General features: G+C 47.6%; 1 long non-coding RNA gene across 1 annotated transcript; it reads right to left on the bottom strand.

Moving 5' to 3' along the window:
- Nucleotides 1-263: 263 nt before the first annotated feature.
- Nucleotides 264-2,358, bottom strand: LOC132481822 (uncharacterized). Its single transcript, XR_009530838.1, has 3 exons — nucleotides 2,273-2,358; nucleotides 1,119-1,259; nucleotides 264-376 (listed from the first exon to the last, which is right to left on the bottom strand). It is a non-coding gene; the product is annotated as an uncharacterized LOC132481822 (long non-coding RNA).
- Nucleotides 2,359-16,046: the final 13,688 nt, after the last annotated feature.

Genomic DNA, 16,046 nt, shown 5'->3' with positions numbered 1-16,046 from the left:
AGAGTGGCTCGCAGTCGTGAGTTTTAATTCTGGGAGGCAGAACATCACATGAGTAGCCTGCACTGGCATTCTCTTGCTGTGTGATCTAGGACAATGTCCTGCCCCTCTCAGGCCTTCAGTGTGCCCATCTACACCATGAGCGTCTTGAAGGGTCCTTCCGGAGCTGACACCCTTAACAGGGCAGTAGTCCCCACACTTTTAAATCATGGATTCCCATCACTAGAGCATTTTGAGCACGGCAACACAATATATCCACAGGGATTTATTTATACATAATGTAGTGGTTAAGAACACAGACTCTGGGGCCAGCCTGTGAATATGCATCCTGGCTCTTCCACTGGGTATATGGCTTGAGGTCTCTTGGCCTTAGTGGTCCCTGTAGAAAGAGGAGATAGGCGTTCTACTCATTGCCACCAAGTGGTCGTGAGGGTCTGGGACAGAGTACACAGATGCAGAGTATATAGATGTTATTCTTACTGTACATGTATTACTTTGCTAATTGATGGTGTAAGCTACAAATTGCATGTCCAACGTCAAAACTGTTAAAGGATGAGGCAAAAAGAAATAAAATGCTCTATATATTGCAATATTTTCTTCTCACTCCCCGATGGGTTGCTTAGGACACGTGGTACTGTCACTGTTCTAGAGTTTGCTTGTGATTCCTTCTCTGGTTTTCTACTAGAGAAGCGTAAGTTTGAGGCTAGGCCCCCTAAGCTGACAAGCATGCCAACCTGGACCTGGGCCTGCCTCTCACCACGCAACCACTCCTAGATACACTGTATCTTTCCAGGACTCCTCTCCCACGGAGGGGCTAAAGGCCCAGAAGAGCCAGGTTTCCCCAGGCCCTGAGGACAAGCGAGGTCTGGGGGCCTCACACGTGGCCCACAGGCTCTGCTGCCCACACCCCAGGCTGTCCCCCCTCCCCGTTCTCCTCGGCCCAGAGCCTAGGGTCGAGGTGTAGCCTTTTCCTCACTCCCTCACCACAGCCAACGTTTCCACCACAGAGCAAGCAAGCCAAGTCCAGTGCTCATAGCCAGCACAGAATCGCTATTTCTTGGATGGGTAATAATGAGAGCTCGCCATTACTGAGCACACATGCACTTTCTTAAGTACTTTACCTGCATCGTCTCTTTGAATCTTCCCAGAGATCCTATGAAGCAAATGCTCTTCTTCCGATTTAACAGATGAGGACATCGCCAATCAGTGAGAGAGCAGGGAAACCAACTGCCAGCAGCCGGGCTGGAGAGCAGCCTCTTCACCTTGTGACAGTGAATGAACAAGTGAGGGAATGGTTTCCCTGTCCCCCTTCACGCTTTCCCAAGGCACCTGCTGTCCCCTTCCTGAATTCTGGGCTTGCTCTGACCCCCAACCCCCGGCTTCCCCACCCTCTATCTCTTGGTGTTCAGCTCAGTGAGTCTGCACCCCGCCCCCGCCCCAGGCCCGGGGCTGCTGTACCCCCATCCCCGCTCCCCGCAGGACCCCCTCCTGAGAGCCCCGCCCCCGTGGGCCGCCGACCCGCAGGTAATCCCCTCCCCCCTTCCTGCCCCCGCAGCTCCAGCCCCTTCCAATTAGCCCAGTCTCGGATCCCCTCCGCTGGGAACGGCCGCCCCCCTCCCGCCCCCTTCCCCACTCCGCTCCCACGTGGGGAGCCCCGCTCCCAGGCCCCGCCGCCCTATTCAATGCGCTCTCCTCCATTGTCTCCGCCTGCCACTCACTCAGGCCATTAGCATTTCTAAAGCCCACTTCTCCTGGTCGCCGCTTTGGCCTCAGCCAAAAAGGGGCTCACTTTGAAACAGAAGTTTGGGGAGAGGGTACTTCCTAGGCTACTAAAACAGCTTCCCTTTAGGCCCTCAACTCTCCAGGCCTCAATCTGCCTATAAAATGGGAAGAACTGCTCTCCCACATTTCGAGGCTTAGGACACCTGAAATTTCTCGGCTTCGAGAGTGGTTGAGAAATGGGGCAGCGTCCTGGGACCCCAATACAACTGCCTGTTCCTTCCCTTGGGTTTCTTGGGCCCTACCAATCTGGATCCTCCATTCCCCACCCCACCCCCCACGTGCCAGGGGAGATATGGAGTTTTGTCAAAACTGGTTTTCCCTGCCCTAACCCAAGCGGTCTTTGTTACGGCCCTGGCAGGATGGGGCATGAATGGGGGTGACTTCTTTGCCCTGGCATCCGAAACCTCCCTAAGTAACTTGGGTGGAGAGACGGCGCCACCCAGTGGCTTCCTGGACTCTAAGCTAATCTTCTCGGGGGTGGGTTCTCACATACCTGGCTTCAGGGCCCCCAAGGAGGCGTCTCACCAGAGAAACCCTCTTTACTTGTGGGATTTCTTTTGCATTGGTTTAGCTGCTTCAGATCCAAGGCTAAATAAAGAGCCAGCGGTTAGAGTCCCAGCGGGCTTAGCTCAACCTCGGCCCCGCCCCCATCATTCCTTTGGGCTGGCAATGGCCCCTGCTCTAGGCTCTGTTGCCAATGGCCAGTACTTTCCCCTCCCTGGGCCTCACTTTTCTCCATCTGGAAAATGGCAGAATATTCCCTAGCCACCTTCTGCTTTTCCTGGTGGGCTGAAGAAATTCGTGGGGTGGGGAGAGGGTGTAGGTCTGAGAGCCAGCCTTCGAAGACAGCTGGCCACCTGGACCCCAAGAATAGGCTCTAGACCCATTCATACTTCCAATACCCGATCCCTAGCCTTCAGGCCCTGCCTGGAGACCCATCAGCTGCTGACCAGCCCCTAAGAATACCAGGAAAATGGGACCTACTCCTCCTCAATGCCTACTTTGGTTCTTACTCCCTGCTTCTACCCTCTTCCTGCTTCCTCTCCCCTCCCCCTGCTTTTTTCCCTGTGGGCTACAGGATGCCTGTATTTCTCTTCAAGGCTGGTAGGGAGCAAAATAAGGCAAGAGTAACCCCTGTCTCCAATTAAAGTCCGCCACCCACCTCATTCCCCTCTGGGGCCCCTTCTGAGGCTGGTCTGGCTGAAGCAGGTGATGAGGGCAGAGGGGACCAATAATCAGCGCTAGAGACCCAGAGTGCGCTGTCTCCATCCTCCCTCCTGGCCTCCTCCTGTGGGCCCTCCCTCAGTGCAGGCGAGGCAGTGGGCTCCAAGGTCCCTCTGGCTTGGGGAGAGAGAGGAGGTGGATTAGGTCCCTAGTGTCTAGTGTCTGGAGAGAGCAGGGGAGAGGAGGAGACTTGGTCAAGAAGGAAAGAGCAGAGGATGCTCAGCTGCAGTGTATAGCATGGCCTCTACGTGCGCTCCAACCTGGACTTTCTCCCAGTCAGGAGATGGAGAGAAAGAGCTGAGGGTAGTCCCAGCCACGTGGATCGGCAATACAAAGGGTAGGGCCCTGCTACCTGCTACCTAGGGCCTTTCTAGCTCTGCTCTGAGGAACTGTAGGGGGTCTGGGACCAATGGCTATGAGTGTGGGGTGCTGTATTCAAGGGGTGCCCCCCCATCCCAGAAAAGCTCTACTTGATCTGTTTTTTTTTTATTACTACAGTTCCAGGTGAGATTTTGTCCAGAAAAATTATTCTGCCACTGAAAAAAAAGTTTAAAAAAACCCTGACCTGATGCATCCCTGCAGTTCACAAAGGGGGAAACTGAGGCCCAGAAAGGTAAATTGAGGTAACCCTTGCACTTAGTATAGGACCCTACACCCACAGAGTCCCCAGTAAACATTTGAGAAAGAGCTATTGAATATCATGATATTCTCAAATAATTTTAAAGCATAACCAAGTTCACTTTCATTTTATAGATAACCATGCTACAAGATCTGCCACCTTTTCAAGCTATCTACAAAAGCTGTCACGTGAGCAGAAACAAAGAAAGTTGGGAATTTACTCAAATGTTGAGAATTGCCTAAAATCATAGCGAACTCTTGTAACTGAAGTGTAAGCACAGGGGTAATTCATAAAATTGTCCTTACCTGATGTCTAAGCCAGGAGGTATGCATATTCTTGTGTAAATTTTAGTTAATTTCTGTCATGAGTTTAACATTAGCTGCTGATGTTTGACATGAAGAAAAAGTGAAAAAGGAAAAGCCTCCTCTTGCTTTGAGGTTGAAATTTGAAAAGTGCAGTGTGAACACAAAGGTATATTCAAACCTCCAGGGGTGATTTGGTCCTGCTGCGCTCCTCATTGTCCCCGAGCCACTACTCAGGTACTTGAGGCCCTCTCTCAGCCCTCTGTGGGCCATTATGCACCACAGAGCAAAACCTGCTGATGCACAGTGGCACGGATTCTGGATCATTCTTTGTAGATGATCCCCAGGCAAGTTTTAATCCCAAGCCACTTTCTCTCTCTAGGTATTGATGGGCGATCAGGAAAGTAATCTAATGTTAGGAGCTGCTTGACTAGGACATGATGATCAGGAGACACCATCTACCAAAAATGGGATTGTGTATTTCAAAGACAAATAGAAACAATTGGTAGGCTAGGCTGAGGTTTGAATTATCCATGCCACTGCTTTGCCCCACCCTCCCAGCCCACCTCCCTACGTGCCCAGTATGGATAAGTAGAAAGGGCTTTCTGCTATTGACTCTCATTGAATGTGACTTCAGGCAAACCCCTTTCCTATCGGAGCCTGTCTTATCATCTGTAAAAAAAAAGTTCAGAGTAAACCATCTATCGAGAAAGTTAAAAGACCACCCAAAGAATGGGAGAAAATATTTGCTAATCATATATCTGATAAGAGTCTAGTAGCCAGAATGTATAAATAAGTCTTACAACTCAAGAATAAAGAGATAAATCACCTAATTAAAAAATGGAGGAGAAAAGTTGAAAGAGGTAGACATTCCTCCAAAGAAGATATACAAATGGCCGTTAGCCCATGAAGAGATGCTCAACATCATAGTCACGAAGGGATTACAAATCAAAACCACAAGGAGATATCACTTCATACCAACTAAGATGGCTATAATTTTAAAAAAAACAACTTGGAAAATAACAAGTGTTGGTGAGGATGTAGAAAAATTGGAACACTTGTTCATTGCTGGTGGGAATGTAAAATGGTACAGCCACTATAGAAAACAGTCTGTCAGTTCCTCAAAAAGTTAAACATAGAGTTACCATGTGACCCAGCAATTCCACTCCTAGGTACATACCCAAGAGAAATGAAAGCATGTGTCCACACAAAAACTTGTACCTGAAGGTTCATAGCAAAGGTATTCATAATACCCCAAAAGGTAGAAACAACCCAAAAGTCCATCAACTGGTGAATGGCTAGACAAAATGCTGTATTTCCAGACAATGGAATGCTATTTGGCAATAAAAAAGGAATGAAGCACTGATACATAAGCTACAACATAGATGAACCTTGAAAACCTAAGTGAAAGAGGCTGAATACAAAAGGGCACATGTTATATGATTCCACTTATTTGAAGTGTCCAAAATAGGCCTACTCACAGAGACAGAAGATAGATTAATGGTTGATGGGGGCTGTGGGTAAGGGGTGTTGGGGAGTGCCTGCTAGTGGGTACAAGGTTTCTTTTTGGAGTGATGAAAATGCTCTGGAATTAGATAGTGGTAATGGTGGCACATACTAAGACCCACAGAACTGTACATTTTTAAAGGGTGAATTTTATGGTATGTGAATTACATCTCATTTTTTTTTTAAAAAAGAGTGAACTATAGCAGTACTTTACAAATTTGGCTAAATCACATCTACTCCAGAACATCCCACCTTCTGCTGACCCTGGGCTTGAAAGTCTGTATGTTTTACATGCCTCTGTGGTTGTTCAGATGTAGCCAGGTTTGGGAACCATTGGCCTATAGCTCTAACATTCTAGGTCCCTGCCTGTGTCTCTAATGAGAGGTACCTGTAAATTGTTGCACACAGCCCCTTTCTTTGTGGGAGCTGGCCCCCTCTCGTGTTCTGCATGCCCTGAAACAGCCAGACCTCACACCCCAAGAAGGACCTGTTGCATTAGCCCCAGAAACAGACCCTTCTTGTGCTCCTGGGGCACAGGGGGGTTTCAACCTCTGAGGCGGGGCTGCTGGTGTTGACCTTCCTGGTTGTTGGGGGGCCTCCTTGCCCCTCACCTGCCTTTCCCTCCAGGGCCTCCTTCAGCAATGTCTGAGAGCCATTGCTTTCTGCTCTGGGGGCACCAACGCCAGGCCTGCCCGACTGGCCATGTGGTGAAGGAACTCATACCCACTGGGGAATCTGGCAGGGGAGGGGGCTACAGGGGTTACCCTCAGGTGCCTGGGAAACCACAGGCTTGGGGCAGTTTGGCTCTGGTGCCTGGACCAGATTCTGAGGGGTGAGCTCTTAGAGAGGCAGTCCAGGTCCAGTCTTCAGCACGAGGTCTGAGCAGATGAGTGGTTCTTGTCCCCTTCAGGGTATGTGAAGACATGAGTGTGTGCACAGGTCTAGTGAGGCCCCACGCTCAGCTGTGAGCCGAGATTCTAGGGCCTTGCCCATACTTCCCATAGTTTCTCCTTGCCTGCCTCCCCTCCTCCAAGGCCCAGCTCATTCTGGCTCCTCACAGTAGCTGCAAAAAAAATAATGTCCCTCCCCACCCTACTGATTGAGGGTGACCCTATGTTGGGCCCAATGCAAAATGCTTTGACATACGTTCTTTCATTTCATCCTCACAACAGTCTTTTACAGTAGGAAGTACTCTTCTCATTTTACATGAGGAACAAGGAATTCAAAGCTTAGTTATTCACTTGATTAGTATTTATTGAGCACTTATTATGTGCTAGGCATTATGCTAGGTGCTGGGTCTACAGAAATGAATGAGGTCCAGCCCCTCTTGGAGACTATACTCTGTCTCCAAGCAGGAAATGAGATTTCTAGAAAATAAGTTAAGCTGAGATAGCAAGCCAGGTCCACTTGAGTCCATAAGCCCTCCTCCCTCAGACTGCCCAACCTTGGCTACACGTTCCCTCCAAGCATTGCTCCCAGCAAGACTTTCCAGGGCTGCCCTGTGGCTGGGTCTTTCCAGGAATGTGAGAAGGAAGCATACAAGACTTCCCAAAGCCAGCGGTTCACATGCCACCACCATGACTTTTGCCATAGTCTCATCCCACCTGTTTCATTACTTAGTTGCTGTTTTTCCTTAAGTGGACTCACTTCTGAAAAATAATCTTTAACATCTTCCTTAGTGTCATACTAAGCAGTGCTATGCATGAAATCATTTGTGGTGTGCCGGTTGCATATTCTCCTAATAAACCTTAAAATAAATACATCACTATTGACATATAAATCTTCGTTTAGGTGCCACTTAAAATCCTCTGGATAACCCGAAAGATAAGCCCCATACTTTGGAGAAATACTTGAAGAGAAAGAAAATATGACTCCCTTAGCTACTTGGAGATGAACTTGCATGGAGACCACCTTTGTTGAGAAGTCACCTTGGTAATTTTGCTTTGGGCTAGACCCTGAGTCTTTAGGGCCCAGAAATGGGTCCAATTGAAGGTTCTGTCTGTTATTCCGAAAAGGCCAGGAGGAAGTGCAGTTGCCAAGATGGTGGAAGGCCCTGCACACTGCCAGGTGACTCCTCAAGACTCTCACTCCCTCCAATCTCTGGCCAAGTCAGTCCCCTCACAGAATGTTGGAGGCAAGGAGTGAAGGGTCTAGGTCTTGGGGCTGACAAAAGAAGGTATAATCTGGGCAGCAAACCTCCTGGATGTTACAGAAATCCTGGGGAGGACTTTGAGTCCCCTCAGGCCTCAGGCCAAGGCTCACCATAGCTGGGAAGGGCAGGGATCTTGGATCACAATGGCTGCATGATCCTGGGCAAGTAACTTCATCGTGTCTCAAATGGGGAAATAAGAGAACCTTCTTCATAGAGTGATTGTGAGGGTTAAGTGAGACAAAATGTATGAGTGGACTTTGGTAACGGCCCATCCAAATATTTTCATTTTATGATCATGACTCTTCAACAAATTCAATAAACATGCTTTTCACACTTTGGTACACAAAGCATCATTCCACACCCTGTTGGGGAGGGGAAGCAACGGGCATGGAGGGATGTGAACAAATGAATACAATGCCGTCCCTACAGTCTAGGAGCAGAAGCAGACAGACAAACAGTTGGGGTGAAACTCTATGAAATGGCCAATCATTTTGGACCCACAACCCAGCACTACCTCTGATATCAGGCAAAGTGAAATAAATACAAAATGGAAATGGAGGAGGGAATGCTTTTCTCTTACTGAAAAAATTGGGAAGGTTTTCCATGAGGAAGTGACTTTTGACTGAGCCTCGAAGGATGGGCTGGATTGTAATCAGCTGCAAACCAGGGAGAAAGAAAGGCCTTGCAGGCTAAGAGTGGGAAGAGTGGCGACAGTGACATGAGGGTGGGGTCAGGGGCACCTGTTTGGGGATGAGGTGGCCTGGGTACCTGGGCAAATGCGCTGCTGGGAGAGCTTGGTGGGATCATTATAGAGGGTCTGAGATGCTGGTCTTGCCTTACCTGGGGAGCTGGCAGCTGCCCATCTGCAAACAGGGACAGCTGAGCATTCCTCTCTGCTTACTGGGGCAGGTGGCCCGAAGTGGGGCAGGAGCCTTCCCACTTTGCCACTAAAGGCGAGAATGGCAGCAAGAGAAATTGTAATCAGCCAAAAGAAAAATCTTTTTGGGAGTCAGCTGTGAGAACCTGTTCTAGAATGGCCAAGGAAGGCTAAGGAATCTCCTCCCCTGGAGACCTTGAAAAGCAGGAGAGATTCTCATCTGTCTGGTCTGGAAGAATTCTGCCCAGAGGCAGGGGGCTGGACTAAATGACCCATTTGGGTTCTTTCCAGTCTGCAGCCTGGGTGATCTCATTGTTCCCTCTTCTTCTGGACGGGGTTGCCTCGCCCCAGCTCAGACTCATTGGGATTGTTCCCGTTGTTAGAGATCTCCCAGGCCCCCAGAGCCACGGCTCTTCCGGTTGGTGACTCACAAACTTGTCGTCAAGATCATCCCAGTGTCTAGCCTTCATCCTCCTTGCTGTCAGCTTGAGTAAGCTTAGCCTTTCTCTTTCTAGCTTCCTTTGAAGTTGAGGAAACATAAGTTATTATCCTTATATAGCCAAGACCTTCCACAGTCAGCCTTACCTCCAGCCTTCCTCTCACCTCTGAAGAGATAGTCAGGGCCTCACAGATAGAATAGGTTTTAGAGTTGAAGGGCCTGGGTTTGAGTTTTGATTAGTTGTGCGACCTTGGGCAAGCCATTTAAGGGCAGGGATTAAGTCAACTAACATCTGTGGAGCACTTGCTATATGCTCAAATACTACTTGCTGAATGAATCAAATGTAGGTATTATCCCTATCTTATTTATGGGTAGGAAAACTGAGGCTCTAAGAGGTAAAGAACTCAGACTTCACAGATTCCCAAAACTGTGCCTTTTCCACCCTGTGGTGTTACTTCTTGCCTCACCGCTCAACCTCACTTCTGTCATCTATAAAATGGGGCTAATCCTCTCTGCCCCACAGAGTTATTGGGAGCATTAAAAATATACATACTGTATGTGAAAGTGATGTGTAAGCCAAAAAGTGCTGGGCAGACACTAGGTAATTATAACTCTCAAGCCCTGGTCAATTCTCTGGGCTTCTGCCAACACTTTTGAGAAGCTATTCCAGAGGGCAGCAGGCAGAGTCGGTTTCTCCCTTCCTCTATCATTGGAGGATGGAAGAGGACTCTCTTCTATCACAGCTCTTATTGTACTGGGTTGGAACTCTTTCTTTAGCATGTTTGCCTCCCTAATTCAACTGTAAGCTTCTCCAGGGCACAGTGCTTGACACACAGTAGCACTCAACAAGTGTGGCTTGAATGAATGAAAGAATGAATGTAGTACCTTGCCCTCACAGACCTGCTCCTTCTCTGTCAGTGGTCCAGCCTCCAACCTCCCTACCCAGAGCCCAGCTTCCTAACTGGGCCACCCACCGCTAGCCTTCCAATCCCATGGTCACATGTTGACCTTGGCCAGCTGGCATTCAGTCCTCAGCATCTGACACTCAGCATCCTTCTACCAGAAATGCCCTTCCCCACCCAATGTCCTCTTGTCAAAGTGCATATTCTGCCTCGTTCATGAAGCTTTCCCTGACTACCCACTTTGTCCCGAACTAAAGGTAATCTAATTTTCCCGTGAGCCCCCATTGCATAGAGTAGGTACCCTTTAGAGAACTCCTTAATATCCTCTACCTTCTCAGACAGGCATGTACATCCCACTGTGTGACCTTGGGCAAGTCCCTACCCCTGATCTGGGCCTCAGTCTCCAGTCTGTGCATATGTGTCCCACAACTCTTCCAACCCTTCCATCCTGTGACCTGGCTTCTTTGGGGCTCAGGGAGGATAAGACACCAAAGAGCTCCAGTTGGGGCCTTTGGCTCTTGACAACACGTGCCCAGCTCCCAGGCCTGAAAGTCAGCTGCTCAGATATTACAAGCTAATTGACTTGCTTAATAAAGGGATAAATAAATATCTACTTAACATGATTACTGTCAGAGGTCTGAGCTACAGAACCTTTCCATTGCTGGAGTTTTATTGCAGGAGAAGCTAATTAGTTCTAATTAGCCAACTCCCAGGTGTTTAAAGCAGAGGCAAGAACAAGGGGAGAGGAGGGGATTGGGGAGTGGAAGGCAGGTGGGGAAAAGGAGGAGAAGGCGTTCTATACTCCCCCTCTCAGCTGCCTACCTGTCATGGTGGGGCTCAGGACTCCTCAGGAACCCCAAACGTAGTGACACCTCAGGCACCTCACCCATCTGGGATGAAGGAAGCTTCTTGAGAACATATTATGTGCCGGGTACTGTTCCAAGCCTGTTCTCTGCATGATCTCATTTGGTCCTTGCAATGACCTGCAGAAGCAAGAACTCTTCATTGTCTCATTTCCTAGATGGGGAAACTGAGATGCACAGAAGTTAAGCCCGTTGTCTGAGCTCACACCACAGGGAAGCAAAGGAGCTGGGACTGGATCTGATTCCAAGGCCTGGGTTGCTGTCTTTGGCATCTGATACCCCTCCAGGTGACAGGCCCAGAGCGTTTGTGCTGCTCAGAGAGAGATTTGGATAGGCGGTGACCTCCCTTTGCTGTGGTACTCAGCCTAGAGGTCTTCCAGGATGGGCCAAACTGGGCACATCCAGAGCTGGCAGGGTACCTGAGAGAGCTGGTCATCACTTGAGTCAAGAACTCCTCCTCCTCTGATTCAGGTCAAAGCTCTGTGCTGGAAATCCTGGATGAGTCAGATCCCCGCCCTCAAGGAGCTCACATTCAAGGGAAGTCTATGAATATTTGAATAGCAAGTCATTCAAGTGTAAAAAATGTACGTGAAGAGATACAGCTATCTTCTATCATGTAATTCCTCTGCTTAGAAATTTTTCCTAGGCTTTGAGGCCCTAAGTCAGAAAATCTGGGTCTCCTTCCATGAGACCGCTTGCGGTGTGGGAAGGAGCATGGACTGTGGCGGCTGGATTTGAATCCAGGATCTGCCACAAATTAGTCCCTCTGCCTCTCTCTCTCTCTCTGGCCCGCCACCCTTCTGGACCTAGCTTCACAACCCTTACGTGAGCACACTATCTCCTAACTGGCCTCCCTGCTTCTCTGGAATCCATTCCTCACACTGCAGCCAGAATGAGCTTCATATGACAACCCCACTCTAAGTCCTTCAAAGTCCTCACCACAGCCTATGAGTCTTCCATGACCTCTGGCTTCATTTCAGGCCACACCCTGTCACTCACCGACCTCTGCCACACTGGCCTTCTTAATGTTGCTTAAGAAATCCGATCCCATTTCTACCTCAGGGCCTTTGTACTTGCTATTCCGACCACCTCAGTGCTCTGATCCCAGCCATTTGCATTCCTGGTCTCTTCTTATTCTTTTTTTTCTGTAAATTTATTTATTTATTTATTTATTTATTTTTGGCTGCCTTGGGTCTTCATTGCTGTGCGCAGGCCCTCTCTAGCTGCGTGAGCGGGGCCACCCCTCATTGTGCTGCACAGGCTTCTCATTGTGGTGGCCTCTCTTGTTGCGGAGCATGGGCTCCAGGTACTCAGGCCTCAGCAGTTGTGGCACATGGGCTCAGTAGCTGCAGCTCCCGGGCTCTAGAGCGTAGGCTCAGTAGTTGTGGCTCGTGGGCCTAGCTGCTCCGCGGCAAGTGGGATCCTCCCAGAACAGGGCCCAAACCTGTGTCCCCTGCACTGGCAGGTGGACTCTTAACCACTGCGCCACCAGGGAAGCCCCTCTTCTCATTCTTAAATGTCACCTCCTCAGGGACATTTTCCCTGTTCACCCTATCTTAGACAGCAGTAGCCCCTTTGTTCTCAATTTTAGTACCTTTTGTTTCCATCCAAACACCACAGTTGGTAGTAATTTTTTATTCCTTCAAAAATGTGTTTATTATCTGTTTCCTCCCACTCAGATATAAGCACCATTAGGGCAATGACCTTGTCACCACCACTGTGCCTTGGATGGCGTTTGGCACATAGTCGGTGCTCAATACAGACTTGGTAGATAGACGGATGGGTAGATGGTTGAAGCAATGAGTGAATGGCCATTTCTTAAAGCTGTTGTGAGGATTAAATGAGCTGATGCATATTAAATGTCTGGCACAGAGCCCAGCAAAGAGCCCAGCTCAATAACTAGTATTTGAATCTTCGTGTGACCTGCTGGCTAGCACCCAGCTATTCCCTGAGCCAGCCCCACCTTAGCCAGCTAGCTCTCCATCCCACCACCCTGCTCCCCGCAAGGCCCAGCTCCAACTGCCCTGGAAACAAATCCGTTCTCACCCATAGGCAGTGGTGTGCTGGAGTTGAGTGCCACTTGTTAATAACTCAGGAACTTTACAAGCAGATTGTTAAACTATTGGTAGCTTCAGAGTGGCCATAGTGGGAGTATTTACACCACAGAAATTGGCAAATAGTACAAATCCCACCCCCCCACACACACACAAAGAGCCAGTTTACCAGTACACCCCGCTAGGCTTCTCTCCTGCTGCACTCCCCATCAAAGTGCCCTGCCCCATGTTCTCTGCCTGAGTCCAGCCTGCCAGCCTTCAAGGTTCAGATCAAGGACTGACTCCCCCAGAAAGGCTTGCAGCCTCCCTGATCTCACCTCTGCTGACAGACTCAGTGCCACAGGCAAGGGTACCTAAGCCAGCATTTCTATATATTGATTTGTCTTCTTTTTCTCCAACTGAACATGAAGATCTTATCCCTGAAGCTTACTTTTAAAACTGCAAAAGCAGGAACATGGTTGATATACTTATTTCTTCTAGTCCCTCAGGGTGCCTAGCACAGGACTGGGAACTGGAGAGGTGTCCGTAAAGTGTTCACAGCAGCAAGTGTCCAATGACAGATGAATATGGATAAAGAAGAGGTGGTATATATACAATGGAATATCAGCCATAAGAAAGAATGAAATAGTGCCATTTGCAGCAACATGGATGGACCTAGAGATGATCATACTAAGTGAAGTCAGACAAAGACAAAAATCATATGATATCACTTATATGTGGAATATTCAAAAAATGATACAAATGAACTTATTTACAAAACAGAAACAGACTCACAGACATAAAAAACAAACTTATGCTTATCAAAGTGGAAATGGGGGGAGGGATAAATTAGGAGTTTGGGGTTAACATGTACACACTACTATATATAAAATAAATAAACAACAAGGACCTACTGTATAGCACAGGGAAATATATTCAATATCTTGTAAAAATCTATAATGAAAAAAGAATCTGAAAAATAATATATAGGGTTTCCCTAGTGGTGCAGTGGTTGAGAGCCTGCCTGCCGATGCAGGGGACACAGGTTCGTGCCCCGATCCGGGAAGATCCCACATGCCGCGGAGCGGCTAGGCCCGTGAGCCATGGCCACTGAGCCTGCACGTCCGGAGCCTGTGCTCCGCAAAGGGAGAGGCCACAACAGTGAGAGGCCCGCGTACCGCAAAAAAAAAATAATAATTATTATATATATATATATATATATATATATGGCTGAATCAGTTTGCTGTACAACTGAAACTAACACAACATTGTAAATCAACTATATTTCAATAAAAAATATTTTAAACAGACAGCAGCAAGATGGCAGAGTGGCAGGAGTCTAGTGAAACAGGGAAACAGGGGCCCTACATTTGGCTCAGATCAGCCACTGACTTGCAGTGTGACCTCGGTCCCGTCCCTTTACCTTTCCAGGCCTCAGTTTACCTATCTAAAACGATGCTGATGATTTTTGAAGCTTCCTTCAAACTTCAGGATTCCAAGGGCTTGTTCATTGAATGATATGCAAATGAGCGTTTATTATTTGATGCAAAAACTCTTAGGTACTTTCGAAGAAACAGTTCCTGGCACCCCTTCCACCACGTTCACCACAAGAGAAGATTTAGAAGGGCCTTTGGGACAATTGAACCCAAGACATTTTTATCCATTCTGCAGATAATGATAGCTAGGATTCACCGAGCCCTTGTGATGTGCCAGGTACTATTCTAAACACTTGACATTGATTAACCAGTTTAACCTTCACAACAACAACTCTAAAAAGGTAGGTACTATTATCAATGTCCATTTTACAGATGGGGAAGTTAAGGTTCGGAGAAGTGAAACAACTTGTCCGAGTCACACAGTTGGGAAGTAGTAGAATCGAGGCTTGAACTAGGCAGACTGATTCTAAATCCCATACACCTGACCACCGTGCTGTGCTCCTTTGTAGTTTCTCAGAGGAAGTAGCTGCTCTTCAGAGGCCCTGGAGCCCCCAGACAGAGAGCTAGCTTTCCCACCTGCACCCCAACAGGTCCCATTGTAGTGCAAGCTTTACCAATAGGCGGAATGCCTTAGAGGAAATGTCACATCTCGCTTCCTCCACCTCCCAGCTATGTGACCCTGGGCAGGTCCCTCTGTCTCTCTGAGCCTCAGCTGTCTCATCTATTTCACACAGGGCTCTTATGAGAATTAAGAGAGGAAGGAAATTAGCATGTATTGATTGTCTCTGTGTGTATTTAAATTTTCATTAAATTACCTCTTCTGGTTCTAGAGAGAAATTATTTTTCCCATTTTACTTAGTGAAAACATCCTCAGAATGGGTAATAATTTCCTCTAGGCCATGCAGTTAGGTGGGGCAGAAACAGGATTAAAACCCAAGACTTCAATTTTTTGGGGTTTGAATAAGCTTTTTATTTTAGAACAGTTTAAGATTTACAGAAAAAATTGAGAAGACTGTACTGAGTTCCGTGTACCCAATTTCCCCATTCTCAACATCTTACATTAGTGTAGTACATTTGTTACAATTAATGAACCGATATTGATACATTAGTATTAAAGTCAGATTTCCTTAATTTTAACTGAATGTCCTTTATTCGTTCCAGAATCCCATCCAGGACACCACACTACATCTAGTCACCTTGTCTCCTTAACTCCTCTGGGCTATGGCTGTTTCTTAGGCTTTTCCTCGTTATTGATGACCTTCACAGTTTTGAGGAGTGTAAGGTATTTGTAAGGTAAGGTAAGGTATTTGGTAGTCTGCCCCTCAATTAGGATTTGTCTGATGTTTTTCTCACGGTGAGACTGGAGTTAGAGGTTTGGGGGAGGAAGCCCACAGAGGTAAAGTGCTCTTCTTATCACATCGTATCAAGGGTACATGCTCTCAGCATGACTTATCACTGTTGATGTTGACGGTGATCACCTGGCTGAGGTGTGTTTATCAGGTCTCTCCACTGGAAAGTTACTCTGTGTTTTTGCCCTTTTCCATACGATACTCTTTGGAAGGAAGTTGCTATGCACAGCCCACACTTAAGGACTGCGGAATGGGGAGATATGCGTCGCCTCCTTGTGGGAACAGGATCAACATAAATTACTTGCAATTCTTCTACACGGGAGATTTGTCTCTTCTTCCCTAATTATTTATTTATTTATTTATTTATTTATTACGTAGGTTTTCATCCATTCATTCAATCACATATTTATATCACTGTAGACTCATGGATATTAGTTTTATACTACATTATTAATTCTGTTGCTCTAATTGTTCCAGCTTTGGCCTTTGGGAGCTCTTTCGGTTGGCTCCTGTGTCCCTTTGACCCATCATTGTGGGTTTTATCTCTTTGGCACTTCCTTCCTTT

The sequence above is a fragment of the Mesoplodon densirostris genome, chromosome X (genome assembly GCF_025265405.1).
Source record: "Mesoplodon densirostris isolate mMesDen1 chromosome X, mMesDen1 primary haplotype, whole genome shotgun sequence".
NCBI classification, from domain to species: domain Eukaryota; kingdom Metazoa; phylum Chordata; class Mammalia; order Artiodactyla; family Ziphiidae; genus Mesoplodon; species Mesoplodon densirostris.
The sequence above is the reverse complement of the archived record's forward strand: the minus strand, read 5'-3'. Positions and strand labels throughout refer to the sequence as shown.